Genomic DNA, 19,797 nt, shown 5'->3' on the forward strand with positions numbered 1-19,797 from the left:
TATATTATTCCAATTCCATTTATGCTTTTCAATAAGACTTTATTATAGATATCAGCATTTTTGAGGGGACTGTGAGGCTCAGTAAATAATTTTCTAGGAGTCACACCACTGTTAGATGGTGGGGGTAGGAGTAACTCTCAAAGCATCTGACTATAGACTCTGTCCTTTTAACTATTGTATTATACTATACTTATAATAATAGACAATTATTATGGGGCTACTATATATCATCTCCAAGTGAATGAATGGCCTTAAAAAGAAAAGTAAAAGTTGGTGCCCTTTCCTTTAGGGAGAAGAAGACATACATAAATAAAACTATTAAAATTAATCATATAAGCAATAAACAAGAAAATATGCTGAATTTTATCCTGAAAATGTGTTAAAGAGACTGAGCTGAACTGAGGCCAGGTTTTCATTGAATTAGAACTTGAAAGATATTAAAGAAAAAGAAGGGCATTCTGGGAGGACAAAAAAAGCAAGGGCCTGACCTGCAAAAACGAGGAAAGCATTTGAAAGTATCAGTGAATGAAAGAAATGCCATATCTATCTATCTATCTATCTATCTATCTATCTATCTATCTATCTATCATCTATATTTTTTTCAGAGAAGAAGGGAGAGGGAGAGAGAGATAGAAACGTCAGTGATGAGAGAGAACCATTGATCAGCTACCTCCTGCACACCCCCTACCGGGGATCAAGCCTGCATATACCCTTGACCAGAATCGAACCAGGGACCCTTCAGTCTGCAGGCCAACACTCTATCCACTGAGCCAAATCGGCTAGGGCAAAAGAGATACCCTTTTAAAGAGGATTCACTCTATTTTAGGTAATATATTTGTCACTGTCCAATTTTGAAATATGAAAAATCCAACAATAGAAAATAAGTATTAGCAACTATAATTATGATGCCTCAAGTATTTTTGGAAAATAATTCAAATTTCAAAATTTTAAGTTCTTTGGAGACTGGAGGAAGTTAATGAGCTGTAAGTTTACAATGTACAGCATTGAGTTGAAATGTAGACAGAAGTGAAATTTTACCACCTATAAAATGGACTTAATAGAAAATTAGTAACATTACATAGTTCTAATTTATGGACTGCCCACAGGAGATGTAAAAACAGAGACCAGACCATATACAGTGAAGTCAAATTTTACAAACCAGTATATTTTCCTAAATTTTGTATTGATCAGATGAGGCCAGATTTTGCTGCAATCAAATCATCAGGTTTTTTGCAAATAAAATTAATTTCTCATTCATACAAAATCATTTCCAAGCAATGACTCAAAGATCCAGGGTGTTTCTTGTTCCTCCACCATTATTACTCATTGCTCTGCTGTTCCTAAGAGGAGGTAAGGAAGGTTTGTGCATTCAATAGTAAATGATTTGGCCCAGAGGTGACCCACATCACATCTGCTCATATCCATTTTCCCAAAACTAGTCACCTAACTAGTGACTAAACTAGCCCTTCTTAATTACAAGAGGGCTTATACGTGGAAGAATACATGGATATTCAGGAACCATTGACTATCTGTGCTACATCATAGAATGCTACTTCTATAAAGCAGTAATAAAGGATAAGCATATGATGTCCCAGTACAAGATACATTTAGTGTAGGTGTTTAGAAATTAAATGCCTCTCTGTAGGATGGGTCTACTTAACCATTTTAATATGCTAATAAACATCGATCATGTGCTGTTCACAAGAAGAGTATTTAACATGCAGCATTTCTCACACTTACTATACTGCACATGGTTTTGTTGGCAGGATACAGTGACTATACTGGGATCAGTCTGCCTGCGCTCTCAGGATTTTGGGGAGGCATGCGATGTGTAGGTATTTTCTATGAAATAGATATCAGTTGTTTAGGAAAGACTTCAACAGCATGAATCTGTGTGATGTGGACCACACACAAATCAAGGGCTTCGGAAATGGAATGTTTCATCCACAACTTGAAAGTTGTTATAGGTGAAAGGTTCCCAGGAACAAAACTCTCTAAAGAACACAAGAAAAATACTTATGAGAGAAAAATCACTTTTAACCATCTCCCAGCTCCGAAGAGCGTGCAATCTACCCAACCAAGTCAGAAGTACTCTGCCATCTTACCACTCTTCCCATAATATTGAAAATCACAGCTAGAAACTAAGGAAATAGGTGAGATGGAGAGAGAGCAGAAGCCAGTGGAATTTTCTTTCCCTAATCAAGACAGCTGACAATCATGGCTCTGGGCATTCAGAAGAGGGAGGGGAAGTTTTACTTCAAATGGCAGTGGAAGCAGGTTGATAGTTATGTTGGATTTATTATTTAATCCAGAAATCCAGACTATGTTGTGACTTAAGGTATTTGTTGAACAATTTATTACTCAAGAATGAACAGAAAAGTTAATTATGTGCCCAATTTTTCATAGAATTATTACCATAAATGTACAAATATAAAATAAGGGAGGGGAATATATTAAGGGTCAGACTGCCATAATGAAATGCTACAGACTGGATTGCTTAAACAATGGAAATGTTTTCTCACAATTCTGGAGTTTAGAAGTCCAAGAGCAAGGTGTCAGTAGGACTCTCTCCATGGCTTGTAGATGGCTCTCTTCTTCCTGTGTCTTCACATGGTCTTGTGTGTGTGTGTGTGTGTGTGTACACGTGTGTATGTGAGATCACTTCCTTTTCTTATAAAGACACCAGTCATACTGCATTAGAGCCCACCTTAATGACCTAATTTGAAATCAATTACCTCTTTAAAGTCACTATCTCCAAATACAGTTATATTTTGAGAGCTGCACACTCAGTGTATAACAGGTAAAAAGTTGCAATTTTATCATGAGTCATATTCAATGCATCTGTTGCAGATTGGTAAATTTTCTGATGTTAAACTACTTTTGATGTTCTGGAATAAATTCAGCTTTGTCTATTGTTTCATGTTTTGAATATAGGTTTGTAATCTCTATTATGCTCACAAATCTGTGGCCTCCAATTAGAAAACCTAATGAAATTTGATTATTTTTATAGAAAAATATGCATTTAAACTTAAGTAGTTAATATGGAACACTGGAAAATTATTACACGCCCAGTCCGAGTGGCTCAGTTAGTTGCGCATCGTACTGTGCACTGAAGGGTTGCTGGTTGGATTTCCAGTCAGGGCACATGCCTGGGTTGTGGGTTCCATCCCTGGTCAAGGCACTTATGGAAAGCAACCAATTAATGTCTTTCTTCTCTCTCTCTCTCTCTCTCTCTCTCTCTCTCTCTCTCTCTCTCTCTCTCTCTCTTTCTCTCTCCTCTCTATCACTATCTCTTTTCTAACCATGTACTTGGGTGTTGAAGCTGGGGGCCTACTGGGTCCTGGGGAAAAGAAAGTTTCAGCCACCAATGACTCAGTATTCAAGAATAACAGCATCTAGAACTAAACCCTATCTATCTGGATACTCAAAGTCATGGTTACTACTAGAAAATAAAGCCAGAAGCAGTTTCCCTGACCCTAAAGGAGTTTGAAAAGGCCACCACCTTGCCAGTGTGGATGGTGCCTCTGGGGTGGGAGGCTGCAGGTGCACCAGGAGGATTGAGAAGCTGCAAATTACAGCAGGAGGAGCAGGAGGCTACATCATGGATCCAGAGCAGAATGAGCCTACAACCCAAAACAGGGACAAGCAGAGCCTTGAGGCCAGGTTCTGGGACAAGCCTCCCTCTGAAGAATAACAAGATAAACTATGTTCCTGAAATCACTATTTGATAGAATCCTCAATCTGTCAGTATAGTGGTAAATACTAATTTTACACATGAGGAAAAGAAACCGTTCATTGGAAGAAACTATAGAACATATAGATAGGAAGTGTTAAAGTGAGAGGGACAGAGTAAAGGAAAGGGAGAGAGAGGAATAAGGACAGGAAAATGCCTTCTCAAGAGAGTCTGCAAAACAAAACTCCAAAGCAGATGAGGCAAGTAGGTAATTAGTCAGTTTATTAATTTAAGCAAAAATTTAAAAATAATAAATATTTATAAATTAGAGTGTTTATTTTCTGAACATGGATAAAATAATACTAGCCATGAAAAAGAAATGAGCATTATGAAACAGATATAGTTACTGGTATAGGGGAAAAAACACACAAAAATTACTAAAAAAATTAAAATTAATTTAATCGGTAAACAGGCAAAGGAAATTTAAGTGGTAGGATACATACTAGAGAGAGCACAGTTTAAGGATAGCTGTGGTTAAGATAGCATTAAGAAATGTTCTCAGAAAGCAGCCTATAGAGATGTACTATGAAAGAGAAGTTAAGATCCATGAGAGAATTTAATATATTTAAAATGATATCAAGAATAAGATTAACCAAAGGAAAAAAATATATATAGACACAGACTTTAGGATGGTGTAGGCCTGGGGTATAAAAGGCGCAGGCTAGAAGGGGTTAATGGGAGAAAAGGGGCACATCTCTATTACTTCCAACAATAAAAATAAATTAGAAACAAACAAATAAAAAGATTAAAGATGAAATGGAGAAATAAAACAATCCAAAATTGATAATGGATCTGAATTTTTTTTAAAATTGAAGTCACTCTGGAGTCTTTAAGTTGAATTCAGTGTACAAAATTCTCCAAATAAGATTAATACACTGCAAGTAAATCCATATCTACTTGTATCACTGGGAAATTGCAATATATAAAATCATCATCATCATCTACCTTACAGAAAATACAAATAAATTACAAAGAAAAAATGTAATCCTATATTCAATCTTTTTAAAAGTGAAAACGACTCCTTTCTAATTGTTTTATATGCTATTTTTAATCTCCTTATTAGATTTTTAAAAACTATACATGCCCTCATTTTAAAACTTTTATTATCATCATGATGAACATATTTGTCTATTCAACCATTTTAAATTTGCATGCTTTTTCTTCTGCTCTTATTTTGACTAATAAGTGTTTGAGGTAAAATTTAAGTGTAGAAAGGTCCATCATTCAAAAAATAAACAGTAACTCTTTTAAAAGATCCCGTGCCTCTTCCCAGATGAGCTCATTCAAGGGCCTCCACCCATATTCCCGCATCCAGCCTCCAGTACATCAAGGATAATTGAGATAGGCTTCAATAGTTTTCTTTCAAAGTTTGGATAAGTCATACAATAAGCATTCAACTCCTGAAATCAGAATATTTACAATAATGAAAAGATTATGAATATGCTGAGACTTCGTTTTTGTTACATATTGACAGACTTGCCATATAACATTCAGAAATGACTTCTTTGTTTTAAACAAAGGTATAAAAAATAACAGGAATTTTTTAATCTGTTATGTTTTATCTGATTTGTAATACTGAAAATACTTACATCAGCTATAAGCCAAAGGTCATCATATGTAGTGTGAAACAAATTAAAATAGTTGCAAAGATTTATCTTTGGCAATCAAATTATTATAGCAAACACAACATAATTATTGCTTAACATCAAGGATAAGAGAAGTAGATATTTTTGCATATGTTTACAATGAAAGCATATGGTACAATTTCTGTGGTTCACCTAGATAAATGAATCATGGGTTAATCTGCATTTAGACAAGGTAACATCAGAAAGATTAATTTCCTGAATTGAAAATGCATCAGTTTTAAATGACTCATAAATGGTTTATTCAAGATATGTGTGATGTTACATTACCCTTTACTACCCCTCCTATCCCTTTCTCTTTGGTAACTACTATACTGTTGTCTGTGTCCGTGTTTTTATTTGTTTGTCTTTGTTCATTTTCAATCTGACAGAAAAACTTAAGAACCCTATAAGTTCACTCATGTGGATATAGAACTGAAAGCAACAAATGATTTGTCATTGTAATGGCATTTTATTTGTCTCCACACATGTCTGGTGTCACAAGTGAACATGAACTTCTATTTTCAAAACCTGCTTAATAAATAGATGTTGCAAGTCCCAAGTTTTTAGTGGGCCTGTGTGATTTTAGATGAATTTTTAAAGAAAAAACATAAATAAAGTTGGTGCTTAAAAAATAAGTATCCCATTTACCTCAATTTTATGGAACCTCTAGGTTCCTATCTTCCCCTCACTCTTGATCATTGATCTTATCTGATACTTGACAATTATAAAGAAGGAGCCATCAGTGGGATGTAAATTAAATGTCTGCCACTAAATCTGCAGACCTCTCTAATCTTCCTCAATTGTTCTTCTTTTCTTGCTGTTTATGAATTCCTCCTTTTTTCCCCTCTGGATCACATGCCCAACCACCTTTCAGAGCCCTTGCCTTACCCATGCTCTATCCGACATTTTCCATTTTCAGTCTAAAAGTTCTTTATCAGGATCATTTATGATCAAGTATCACCCATCTTAAAATTAAATAAAAATACAAACCTTTACGAACTGTCCATTCTTCCAAGATATGGATTAATTTATAAATGTGTCCCTCACATCACCATACTCCACGAATGAGTTGTTTCTGGCATCTGCCTCCTTAAAACAAGGTCACCAGAAATTGCTATATTTCATTGTTATCTTTAGAGGGTACTTTCTATCACTTATTTTTTATTCTCCTCTAATATAATATAACTTTTCTATATTTTACAACATGTCCACATAGCATTTAAATGTCTTACCCTAACTATATACTTAGTTGCCCTTTGTTTATAGTCTTCATGTGGTTTATTGGCCAACTTTTATTTAAAAATTAGCTAAAATGCCTTTAGTGCATACTGGACACTCTTCTAAGTACATATATTAACTCACTGAATCATTGCAGTACCCATTACAATTGAAATTTTTATTTTCCTCAGTTTACAGATGAAGAAACAGAACTCCAGAAAAATTAAGTAATCTATGCAGTCATATAGATAATAAGCAGAACCAGTATTAGAACTCAAATACTAGTGGGTTTCAGAGCTGCACTCTTAATCTATTATTTTCCCATTTTGCCATCACTCTAATGTCTCATTAGAAAATGTAGGAAAAGAGAAAGCTACCCTAATTGTCTCATGTTTAATTCAGCCTAGAGTCCTGTATTATACAAGTACAGTTAAAAGTAAAGAAAATTGCCTGGGCAGCATGGCTCAGTGATCGATCATTGACCTTTGAACCAGGAGGTTGAGGCTCGATTCCCAGTCAGGGCACATTCCTGGGTTGTTAGATGGACCCCCAGTATGGGGCATGCAGGAGGTAGCTGATCAATGATTCTCATCATTGATGTTTCTATCTCACTCTCCTTCTCCCTTCCTCTCAGAAATCAATATCCTATATAATAAAAGGGTAATATGCAAATTGACCCTAATGGCAGAACGACTGGTCACTATGACGTGCACTGACCACCAGTGCGCTCCCACAGGGGAGTTCTGCTCAGCCACAAGCCCGACTGACAGCTGCGAGTGTAGCGGCGGTGGTGGGTGCCTCTCCCGCCTCCTTGGCAGCACTAAGGATGTCCCAATAAATATAGCTATTTCTGGTGAGGGCCCCTGGGCTGCCAGAGGGATGTCTGACTGCCAGTTTAAGCCTGATACCCTGGGGAGCAGGCCTAAGCCGGCAGGTGGACATCCCCTGAGGGGTCCTGAACTGCGAGAAGGCACAGGCCAGGCTGAGGGACCCCCCCCCCACCGCCGAGAGTGCATGAATTTTCGTGCACCAAGCACCGTGTGTGTGTGTGTGTGTGTGTGTGTGTGTGTGTGTGTGTGTGTGTATTTAAAGACAATTAACTTATTTAAATTATAAGCATTGGTACAAAAATTATAGGTAAGGGGGTGGGATGCAATTATCATATACACAAAAAATCAAGGAATATAGTTCATAGGGGTCAAAGTTAAAAGAGAAAATTTTAAGGCAAATATGATAGCAAATGTCAAAAATACACCAATTAAGCAGCTTCTGTTCAACATGCACTGGGCATCTTATTCTATGCAATACAAGAATGCAAAGGAGTAAGAGATGTATGAACTGGAATGGAAGCAGCACTATTTTTATCTGCCAACCCTATGATTATCTGTGTAGAAAACCTAAAAGTTCTCCTTTGTACTCATAAAAATAAGACACTTCAGCAATGTTGCTATGTATAAGGGCCATATGCAAACATGAAAAAACATCCTAAAGAGCAACAAAAAAGAATTAAGGTATGTAGTAGAAAGATTTTTTCATGACAAAGTAACATAAACATTAGATATCCATAGACAATTAAGAAAAGATATGCAAGAACTGTGTGGATTACTAAAAAAAATTAAAGAATACCCCCAAAAGTGGAAAGTATGAATGGGAAGATGTTGAACCAAAAATGTCAACTTTCCAAAATTTGTTCTTTAAATTATTTCTCAAAATATTCCCAAATCCCAATGCAGTGCCAATCAAATTCTTATCAGGATTTTTTTCTTTTATGATTTTTTTCAGAGTGATTTTAAATGTTATAAACAAAGAGTAAGTAAAAAAAATAATCAAAAGAAATCTCAGAAACAGAAAACATGACACAACCTAAAAATATTGAGCTTCTTTGTAAGGCTCTCCTAAGTGAGAGAGTAGAGTGTTGGTGGAAAAAGAAATTAAATAAGTAAATAGTGAGTGGGTCATCATTTAAAAGCTCAGGTGGAGACCAAGGAATAGAGTTGAAATTAGTATTTGAAGTTATTTGTATCTACTTCTGGACCAAAAGTTGGATTTGATCTCTGGTGTTTGTTTTTTAAATATTCACATTTAAGCAACTTTCCACTATAACTTATACTTTAGTGAATATTTGAGGGTGTAAGGAATTGAAAACCAATAAAATAGTAGTACAATCCTGTATCAATAAATAACTATGTGATTGGCAAGGGAAATTCTATTCATAAAAATAAACAGGCAAGTATACAATTCTATGATACATCATCTGTATATGTAAACTTGAAACATATAATTTTGTTTAAATCCTCACCCGAGAACATGGTCACTGATTTATATATAGAGAGAGAAAAACAGACATGTGAGAAAGAAACACTGATTGGTTGCCTCCCACAAGCATCCTGACTGGGGCCGGGGATTAAACCCACAACCTAGGTATGTGCTCTGACTGGGAATTGAACTGGCAACCGTTCAGTGTACGGGGCAATACTCTACTGACTGAGCCACACTGGCAGGGTGAAACTTAAATAATTTTATTAACCATTGTGACCCCAATAAATTTAATTTTAAAAAGCAATTTAAAATTATAAATAAAATACAAATGATTAAATATATTTAAAAAGGGGGAAAACATTTAATATCAATTCATTTAAGGCAAACTCTCCAGTAGTTGAAGAAGTATGAAAAATCAACAATTATGACAAAGTATTTTTCTTTGGTAGGCAAGTATTATACATTTCCCATTATAGCTTTTTAGATCAGATATTACTGGCTCTGAAAGCAAATTTAATTCTCATTACAATTCATGACTTGGATATCTATCTAATGGAAAGCAGTGCATTGGCTGCCAGTTAAATTGATGCTATTTCAATCTGCATGCATGTTCCTGAAATAATCCTAAAAGGCCTCAATTCAACTTGCTAACAAAAGAAGCTGATCCACAGTGTTGGTTTTTAAAAATTATTATTCATTCTAAATTGTGTTCCCTAATCCTGAGTAGATTTTTTGACTAGGCATAGATTAAGATTTGTTCAGTCCCAAATTACAGAGGCTATTCAGTTAATTATCCTCATGTTATCCATGAAACATATCCTTATATAAATGAAAGTCACTTTCCTTTAAAGTCCCAACTCACTAAACATATTAGGGGATCAACGCAGAATATATAACAGTAAGTATATTTGAATGCAATGCCCCGTTTAGAAGAAATTCTTATTCTGTTTTAGGGCTGGTACAATTGACAATTGTTAAAGGGAGAAGTAGAATTCTGATTTAGTGTGTCATGCAGATTTGCGCTTCTTGTAAGGTACTATAAAGATTTTTGAAAAGACAACTATTTTTTTTCCAAACAAAACCTTGCTGAAAGTAAGTTACCGAAGGGAGTTTACATCTTTTTTTTTTTTTTTTAGGAAATCCATTTATTTTTTTAGAAACTAAAAGGGTATCATTTAGTAGCCTAAAGTTTCAAAGAGTATTAGTTGAAATTCATTTATGTAAATTTAAATGAACTTTTCTGATAGACTATGTTGGTGAATATCTCTGTTTTCAGGAGGGTCTTTAAAATTGATGGATGACTAACAGTCCTATCCAATGCCTTCAGGCACTCATTTCTTTTAATTTTCATCTACTTCCTGACATGTCATTGCCCTGCCAAGCCTAAACTAAATTACATACAGTCACTTTGCTGTTTTATATTGTTCTGATCCATACAGTGTTTCTTTATATTCTACATTCCCTCTAAATTCACCTTAAAAGGATAATAATGTTTTATTTTTCTCCACCAACACCCCCAAACACAGATGACTTGTCATTTGAGGATGCATACTAGTAATTAATTGTATATTGCAGGACTCAAACCATGAAATGGGTAAACATCTATGGGATGATGAGAGTCAAAGTAGGTGCATATGTAAGGAGAATAACTGTGGATGGTGTCAGAAAATGAAAAGCAAAAATCCCCCCAATATCTAAAGATTTGTCATGTAATAAAGTGATTTACCAATTCTGTGGGTCAGGAGGTAGAATTGGAATATGTTGGCAACACTGGGAGCACACATTTTAGTTCAGCTGTATGGAGAACTTTAAAAAAAAACTGTCTTGCAATAGAATGCATGGATTAAGTACACAGAGCTGTGTAATGCTAAGGAATCACTAAGTATTGTGAAATGTAACCTATTCTCAATGGGTACCTAAGAATCACAGAAGTAATTTGATGAGAATAGATTAATTTTATCCATGCAGAATTTACATTATCTAGTTAGATGGTTTATTAAGAATTCATTTAGGGTTCGTAGAACAATGAATTTAAGGTAGAGGTTTGGAAAACAGGAAAGGATATTTAGACTAGAAATGTATATGTGAATATTATCCACATAGGGGTTATAGCTAATATTACAAGAGAAAAGTGAATGGACTCTTACAAAATATATGAGGGCAAATAGAGAAGAGAGGATAGAAAACTTGGGGAGATAAATAAATAATGTATGCACATATGTGTATATATACATACTTAATGTATATACTATTTATATATAATTATGTACATTACTTTATACAATTATATATGTATGTATTACATATAAATAATTTAATATAATATATAATTATATATAAAACAATAGGGGGAAAGAACACTAAAAAACATAGTATTAAATAAACTGAAACATTGTTACAATATATGAAAAAATTGTACAATTTAAGCTTTATGAAATTTTGGAACTGACCAAGGTTGGAGGTTGCTAATGAGGTGACAAGATCAAGAAAGAAAGATAAATGATTTCTTTGTTCCTTTATGCTGCTATTCCATGGAACTTTCCTATGAATTTGAACAGAAGATGAAAATTGCACTGCCCCTTTATTTATCTCAATAGATTAAAAATGTATGATGATTAGAATCACTTGTGTCAATCAGAAGAGGCTAGGATCCCCAGGTAACACACAACTGCCACAGGTCAGGAGTTTCACTCCACACCCAGGCTGATGGAGTGGCCACTCAAATATTTCAAGGTGCTGGAACAGAGAGCTATGAATGGAATTAATTGGCAAATAAATGAGCCAACCCAGAAATTACACAAATCATGTCAAATCCACTCAAAACCCCTTGGCCAGATAAATATTTAAGTGGCTATTTATCTCTGAGCAGTGAGGGTCCTATCCATTCACTGGCTAGACTAAGGCTGCATCTTAATATACTGGGCAGTCCATAAGCATATTTCATAAAGCTTATTACTGTTTTATTTTATTGCTATTTTAACAAAAATGGAGCAAAGGGAGACATAAATATCTAAATTAGTAATGAAAATGATGAATTCACAACCAAAGAATTCAGGAGTGCAGGAAAAGACAAAATATATAGGTGGAAGCCAATAAATTGGAATTAGAATTAGACAGAGTGAACAAAATTGCAATGGAGGAAAATAACACCAGCAATGAAATTGAAAACATAGTTGGAAAAAATGTTTTCAAAATAACAACCTAATTCATACAAAAAGTTGGCAACCTAAACAATCATTGAATTAAAAATTAAATGGCTAAAATGGCATAAAAATAATTCCACTCTACAGAAAACACAAAGATAAAAAAAATTAAAAGACTAAGAAAATATTTTTTTTCCAAGTTAGTATCCTCTACACTAATAAAAGAGAAACATTGTAATTGGCGTACGACCGCTACCCTTTTCATTGGCTAATCAGTGAGTATATGCAAATTAACTGTCAGCCAAGATGGCGGCCGGCAGCAACCCAGAAATTACACAAATCATGTCAAATCCACTCAAAACCCCTTGGCCAGATAAATATTTAAGTGGCTATTTATCTCTGAGCAGTGAGGGTCCTATCCATTCACTGGCTAGACTAAGGCTGCATCTTAATATACTGGGCAGTCCATAAGCATATTTCATAAAGCTTATTACTGTTTTATTTTATTGCTATTTTAACAAAAATGGAGGAAAGGGAGACATAAATATCTAAATTAGTAATGAAAATGATGAATTCACAACCAAAGAATTCAGGAGTGCAGGAAAAGACAAAATATATAGGTGGAAGCCAATAAATTGGAATTAGAATTAGACAGAGTGAACAAAATTGCAATGGAGGAAAATAACACCAGCAATGAAATTGAAAACATAGTTGGAAAAAATGTTTTCAAAATAACAACCTAATTCATACAAAAAGTTGGCAACCTAAACAATCATTGAATTAAAAATTAAATGGCTAAAATGGCATAAAAATAATTCCACTCTACAGAAAACACAAAGATAAAAAAAATTAAAAGACTAAGAAAATATTTTTTTTCCAAGTTAGTATCCTATATAATAAAGAGCTAATATGCTAATTAGACCAAACAGCCAAATGACCATCTGGATGTGGCTTTAAATGTTCTGACATAGAAAAACAATATATACCAATATCTGAAAAAAGAGTATGGCAGTCTCATTTTCAGAAAGAATCTATTAGCATATGAATGGAGAAATATAGGAACATATACATTTTAGAGTAGTTTCCTTTGGCAGGTACAATTATAAAGGGGTTTCAATTTGTTATTTGTTTAAAACTAGAGGCCCAGTGTATGAAAATTCATGCATACGGGGGGGTCCCTCAGCCCAGCCTGTGCCCTCTCACAGTCTGGGACCCTTGGGGGATGCCCACCTGCTGGCTTAAGCCTACTCCCCGAGAACAGATGATCTAAAAGAAATAAACATATCCTTGGGTAAGGATTTTTTTAAAAGGTAATGGTCGCATGAAAATTAACTGCCGGCAGGGCTGAGGGGACTGGGGGACTCCGGCAGCAGGCACCCCCCAGCGGGGCTGAGAGGACTGGGCACCGCCATCTTGTGGCTGTGGGCACCGCCATCTTGTGAGGGTGTGATGCTCAATTAGCATATTACCTCTTTATTATATAGGATGCTTCAATATTAAATAACACTCTATTAGTTATACAGTGAGAAAAAAAAATGGAGATAGAAAAATGGAAGCTAATAAACTCATTTAAAGTAGTAGGATACCAGTTTAGAAAAGTTATGTATCATGGCCTACATGTTCTATTTTCTAAGGTATCTTTAATAATGTTAGAAAGATTGATACTATAGCACTTATGACCATATGTTTTTCTTACAGGGGAAAAAAAAAACTAATACAACCAATAAAGGCATATTACCTGCAATTGGGGTATGAAATTTTCATTTTCTATTAAGATTCATTTCATATGGGTCCTTTAAATGGCCTCCTGCAAGCTCATTCCTGCTGTCATACTGCCCAGCTGGCTTACATAAACAGAAAATTAACAGCCCATATACTTGAATCAGTACTTTTAACATTAAGTGGGTGCTTCTCTGCTATAGTAATACAAACCTTTATTAGGAACTATAAAGGTATTTATCATTTAATGTTATGCTTTATTTGGCATATGGAAAATTCTGTAAAGTGGAAGCAATTTCTAAATACATGCATTATTATCTGACGTGCACTTCAAGAAGAGTAGATCCATTCTTGGAGTTTTGAACCTGAGCAATAATAATTTTGTTTGCCCTTGCTCTGCTTTACTTTGTATCAGTGTGATTTTTCATGGGCCATTATTCTATAAGCCAGATTCCCAACATATTTAGGACCTAAGTTATGTTAGTTCTTTCACTCAACTACTGCTCAGTTTTATTAATATGTGCGATATGTTCATTATAGATGTGCTAAAATTATAATTAAAAGCAAGACAATGTGTGTACAAGAAAAGAATGTTAAGAGAGATTATTACCTAGCTGATGTTGCTCCGTGGTTGAGAGTTGACCTATGAACCAAGAGCTCACAGTTTGATTTCCAGTCAGGGCACATGTGGGGATTGTGGACTCAGTAGGGGGCATGCAGGAGGCAGCTGATCGATAATTCTTATCATTGATGTTTCTGTCTCTTCCTCTCCTTCATCTTTGAAATTAATAAAAATTATATTAAAATAATTTTAAAAAGAGGTATTAGTGCTACTGTTAGTATTATTAACAGTGTTTTTTTATTATTATTTATTTCTTCAATGTAATAGTAGTATTGTGTTTAATGAACATCTGGTTACTTTGCTCTGTAATGGTTGTTAGTGCAGTTTATAGAACTACAGTTTGATTTGGAAACATGTCTCTCGGTAGACAGGAACATAACAAGCGTCATGCCTTGCTGGCTCTAAGTAATTTCAGTTCTTTGGCTATCCAAGGCTAGGATGGGCAAGGGCAACAAAAACAAAGTTATTGAGAGAGAGAGAGAGAGAGAGAGAGAGAGAGGGAGAGAGAGAGAGAGAGAGAGAGATTAGGGTTATTTTCCTAGGCTCTTAAGCATCATCAAAGGGCAGGGACATTAGTGAGAGAAAGTTAGAAAAATGTTTCCATGGTGACATTAATTCGCATAGGACTATGAAGCGAAATCAGTGGTTCTTGTTAATTTATATGAGACTTGCATTTTGTTAATATTCCTTTAGGGGTGTTTTCTTGAAGAGAAGTAAAAAGGCTGACCACATCATAGTGTGACATGGGTTCTTTTCCCACATCCTTTCAACCTCATGAGAGAGATGAGAGAGATTAAATGGACATCTTGCCCATTCTATCTATGAATGAATAGAAAAGAAAACAAAATGAATCTTGAAAAAGTTAGGCTTCAGTGTGACTGGTCATATGGTTATAACATCAATTTTTTGCTTAGACACATTTAGAAATAAGTGCGATTTAGTTGATGTAACCAACAAGATATGTATGTATGTATGTGCAGAGAGATGATAGATATAGATGACAGATAGATAGATAGATAGATAGATAGATAGACAGATAGATAGATAGATGGTAGATAGGTAGATGGTGGGTAGATACCTTTATTTAGAAAGAGTTATTTTAAGGAATTGATTCTCATAATTGTGGAGGCTTGCAAAATCAAGATGCTGGCAAAGTTGGATTTCTCTGAAATCTTTCTCCCTGGATTGCAGATGTCCACCTGCTGCCTCTTTACATTACTCACCCTCTGTGCACAAGTGTCCCTGTTAGTCTCTGTGTGTCCTAATCTCCTCTTATAAGAACACCATTTGGATTGGATTAGGGCCCACAGGACCTCATTTCAATTAAATTACCCTTTTAAAAGTCCTATCTCAAAATACAGCCACATTCTGAGGTACTGAGTGTTAGTAATTCAACCTATTACTTTGGCAGGTGGACTCAATTTGGCTCCTAGCAGTCTGGTAGTAAAATAATTATGTTTCTCTATTTTAAGTTATTATTATTGAAATATTATTTTATAATGAATTTGGAGGTAATCCTGAAGCATCCAATCAAAACACGTGTATCTGCCTGAACCACGAGTTAGAAAAACAAATACCGGAAAAAACATACAAAAGTCTTACAAACTTTTTAAAGCAAAACATGCCCCAGGTTCACAAAGTTGGAAAGCAGTTTTTAGGGAGATTTGGGGGTTGGCTAAATCCAATGGCCCTGGCTCTGGTTCTTAGCGATTCTTTCATATCCGCCCTGTTACATGCAGCCTTTGTCCTAGGGCTGCCTCTTAAAACAGCTTAGCTACAGCCTTATACTTTCAAGTGATAAAATGTTCAGAGGAAAAAGCAAGTGTGCTTCCCAAAAGTTTGCTCTTAAAAATGAAGAAATTTGTCTCAGAAATCCTTAGGAAATGTCTGGGGTTGTATGTGTCTTATTAAGGTCATATTGCCATTCCTGAAGCAATCCTCATGCCCATCAATAAATTTAACTAGATTCCTGCATTATTTACTGGGCAAAGAAATGAGGGACTCATTGGTGATTAGCTCTGAAATCCAACCATGATGATTTCCCCAAAGTAAAAACGTAATGGTGAAGAGGTGGAATAGATTTGGGGGATACCACCATAATGACCCCTATAAGTGCCTGGGAAAAGGAAATGTAACTCACAGTCTATATTTGAACACAAGATTTAAATGAAGAATATTTTGCACCGTTCTCTGCAAATGCTTGCTATTTCTGGGGAAGTTGAAAAGACTGATATTGGATAGCTAATATTTGTTTTGCTGTCCATGTTAAATTATGGTCCAGGGACTATAATGTCTTTAAACCACATGAAAATAAGTTGGTTAAATATCAGCTCCCTGTCCATGGAGTGTTTATTCATTGGGTATAGTGTCGCATTTTAACTGAGAGTAATGAGAGTTTAATTGCATTTCCAGTGCCTTGAAAATATCTAAAAACATTCATCCCTCTGCTGCTAGTATAAATCAAGAAACACTGACTCCTATTTCTGACAACATATACATTATTTTTACTTTACAGGTTCTTACATGTCTGAAAAAAAACATGACAGATTCTCAGAAAACGGAAAATTGTTTACAATACTAATTAGGTCCTTTTTAATTGTGCTATGAATGTTTATAATTTTGGCAAATGTTTTTTGTAGTTTGAAGCAAATATTATAGCTCTTAATTTTGCATGTGAATATACCCTCAAAGGTCTCCAATTGGTAATATACCTTAACATTGAAATTCTTAATATGTAGTATATTTGTATTTTCATCATAATATAAACAATCTGCTTATTTGTTTATGGAATGTAATGAGGAAAAAAACCTTCTTTTTGGGCAATTATTTACTTGTGATGGTCTTGCAATTATGGTAGCATCAGGATCTACAAAGCGTGAATGTATAGAGCGATGAATGTTTATGTCCTTGGGGAAAAGAACAGAAAACAGCAACCAGGAAGAAATAACAGTATTCAGTGACTTAACCTGAACTTCAGAGTTCAATATATTCCTTGCAGAGCCATAGAATGGGAAAACAATTTTTTTGTACTCTCAATTATATATAAAAAGATACCTACTCTAACAATTATGGCTAATTAGGTCTGGCAGTAAGGAAAATGAGTTGTTCTTGGTCAGAATCTTTAGTGCCCATTGATTCTACAAAGGAACAAACTCAGCATAAGCCTTGTACTAGGTCTGGTATAAAAAAAAAAATTGTGCTGCTCTTCTACCCACCCAATCACTGTGACTTCTGGTTCCCATTTAGACTCTTCTTGCCCTGCTCCCTCAGCTGAGAGAATCATGGCTGACTAGACCTTCAACTATTACTATTTTGCCACCTCCTCCAACTATCACCCAAATGATAATCTACTTAGGATTTATTGAATATCAAATAGAAGGAGTCCTATCTCAAAATAAGAAGAAACTTAGGGAGAGTTGTAAGGTTGGCATGTTTTTTGTTTGTTGTTGTTTTTTATGGTTTTTCTTGATTGTATTCACAAGTTTTTATCATTCTCAAGGAACTTGTAGTACTATAGTTCTTGTGCCCTTGTGTTGGCTTGGTCAAGTCCTAATATCCAGACATTTCCAGTCTTCATTTTCTCCTATGGCACCAGACCACCTACCTCTCTCCTTCCATCTTAATTTTTCTATTTCTCCTTCTGAAACTCACATTCCAACTACAAAAACAAGTTCTGTTATATTCTCAGACTTTTCACTAAACATCCCCCATACATTTTTGCTTTCACCAAATTTAGAAAATCCCTGCAGGTAGATCCCCAAGGCTTTCTTTTATGTATAGAATGTTCATTTTTCCCTCCGCCCTCTGTTCTGTCACCTTTCTGCTGGCTGGGTTCAGCAATCACTGCTTCTGATGTGACCTCATAGGTAAGTAATGTGTTTCCCTATCTTGTCCTCTGATCTGGACTTCACAGTTCATTCCTGTGAAGTTTAAATGCTCGTAGCCCATACAATATCATACATTTTGACTCTCTGGGGTACTTATTATATGTGAACAAACCATATACCTTTGAGTAAATCTGGGATATACTTATGCCCATGGTTTCAGGTCACACAGCTCCTCACAGAGATTTCCATCCATTATGCCAATATGGTTGTAAAGTATATTTAAACTACTGATAATTAATACATTAAATCCTCACTATGAAAAGTAGATAATGTATATTAATATACTGTATTAATAAATTCACAAAAAGGAACCAGATGTTATACTGACTAACATTGGAATCTTAATCAGGAAGTGAGTGAGACAGGCCTGAGTTTTTTGAATGCCAGCTTTGTCTCTAGTTTTACATCTTATTATTTATGGTTCTTAGTTTGGATTCTCCTAAGAGAGGAAATTAATATAAAGATTTGTTATCAGTACTTGACTTAGGATATTATTTTCAAAAAGCAATGTGAGGGAGTAGGGAATTAAGGCAGGAGAGGAAGGGAAATAATACAATAATCCTATATAATAAAAGCCTAATATGCTAGGTGTCCAGTCATCCGGTCCTCAGTTCAACCAATCAAAGTGTAATATGCTAATGATATGCTAAGGCCACTCAACTGCTTGCTATGATGTAAACTGACCACCAGGGGGCAGACAGTTGACAGGTCAACCAGTCGCTATGATGTGCACTGATCACCAGGGGGCAGATGCTCCAACAGGTAGGTTAGCTTGCTGCTGGGGTCTGGTCGATTGGGACTGAGCGAGACAGGCCGGACATGCCCTAGATCCCTCCCACAGTTCCTACCCAGCTGGCCAACCTCCTGTATCCCTCCCCGGCCCCAATCATGCACTGGTGGGGTCCCTCAGCCTGGCCTGCACCCCCTTGCAATCTGGGACCCCTCAGGGATGTCGGAGAGCCAGTTTTGGACCAATCCTGCAGGCCAGGCTGAGGGACCTCACTGGTGCACGAATTCGTGCACCAGGCCTCTAGTTAATAATCTATAATAAAAGGGTAATATGCTAATTAGACCAGACATCATTCTGGACATCCTTCCTGATGAAGCCCGGGCCAGAGGTAAGCCAGCCCGGGTCCCGGGTGCTGGAGGGAAGATGGTGCCGGCAGCCAGGGAAAGGAAGGCCTACTCTTACATGAATTTTTGTGCATCGGGCCTCTAGTATATAATAATACAAGAATAAACTGTTTCATGTACTCACAACTATAAACCTACTTTTGTCCTATCCTGTATTTCACTAATCTATTTTTCCCTAGAGTCTCAGTCAAAACTATTATTTCTTTTGTTCAAATCCAGTTAGAAAAAGAATTATTCTCCCAATGTCTCAGAAAAGGTCTCTGATCCCAATTGAATCATGTGCATATACCTAAAATAATCTCTGAGAAAATGCCATGCTTGGATTAACCTCCCATCTAAGCTGGAAGATAGCCCTCCTACAGACACATGATATGAGTAAGTAGCTCTTCATTGGGAAATCTGGTGGCAAAAATAATAGATTCCTACTTATAAACTTGTAGTATAAACTAGGCAGTGA

Source organism: Myotis brandtii, unplaced genomic scaffold (genome assembly GCF_000412655.1).
Source record: "Myotis brandtii unplaced genomic scaffold, ASM41265v1 scaffold919, whole genome shotgun sequence".
Classification (NCBI taxonomy): Eukaryota; Metazoa; Chordata; class Mammalia; order Chiroptera; family Vespertilionidae; genus Myotis; species Myotis brandtii.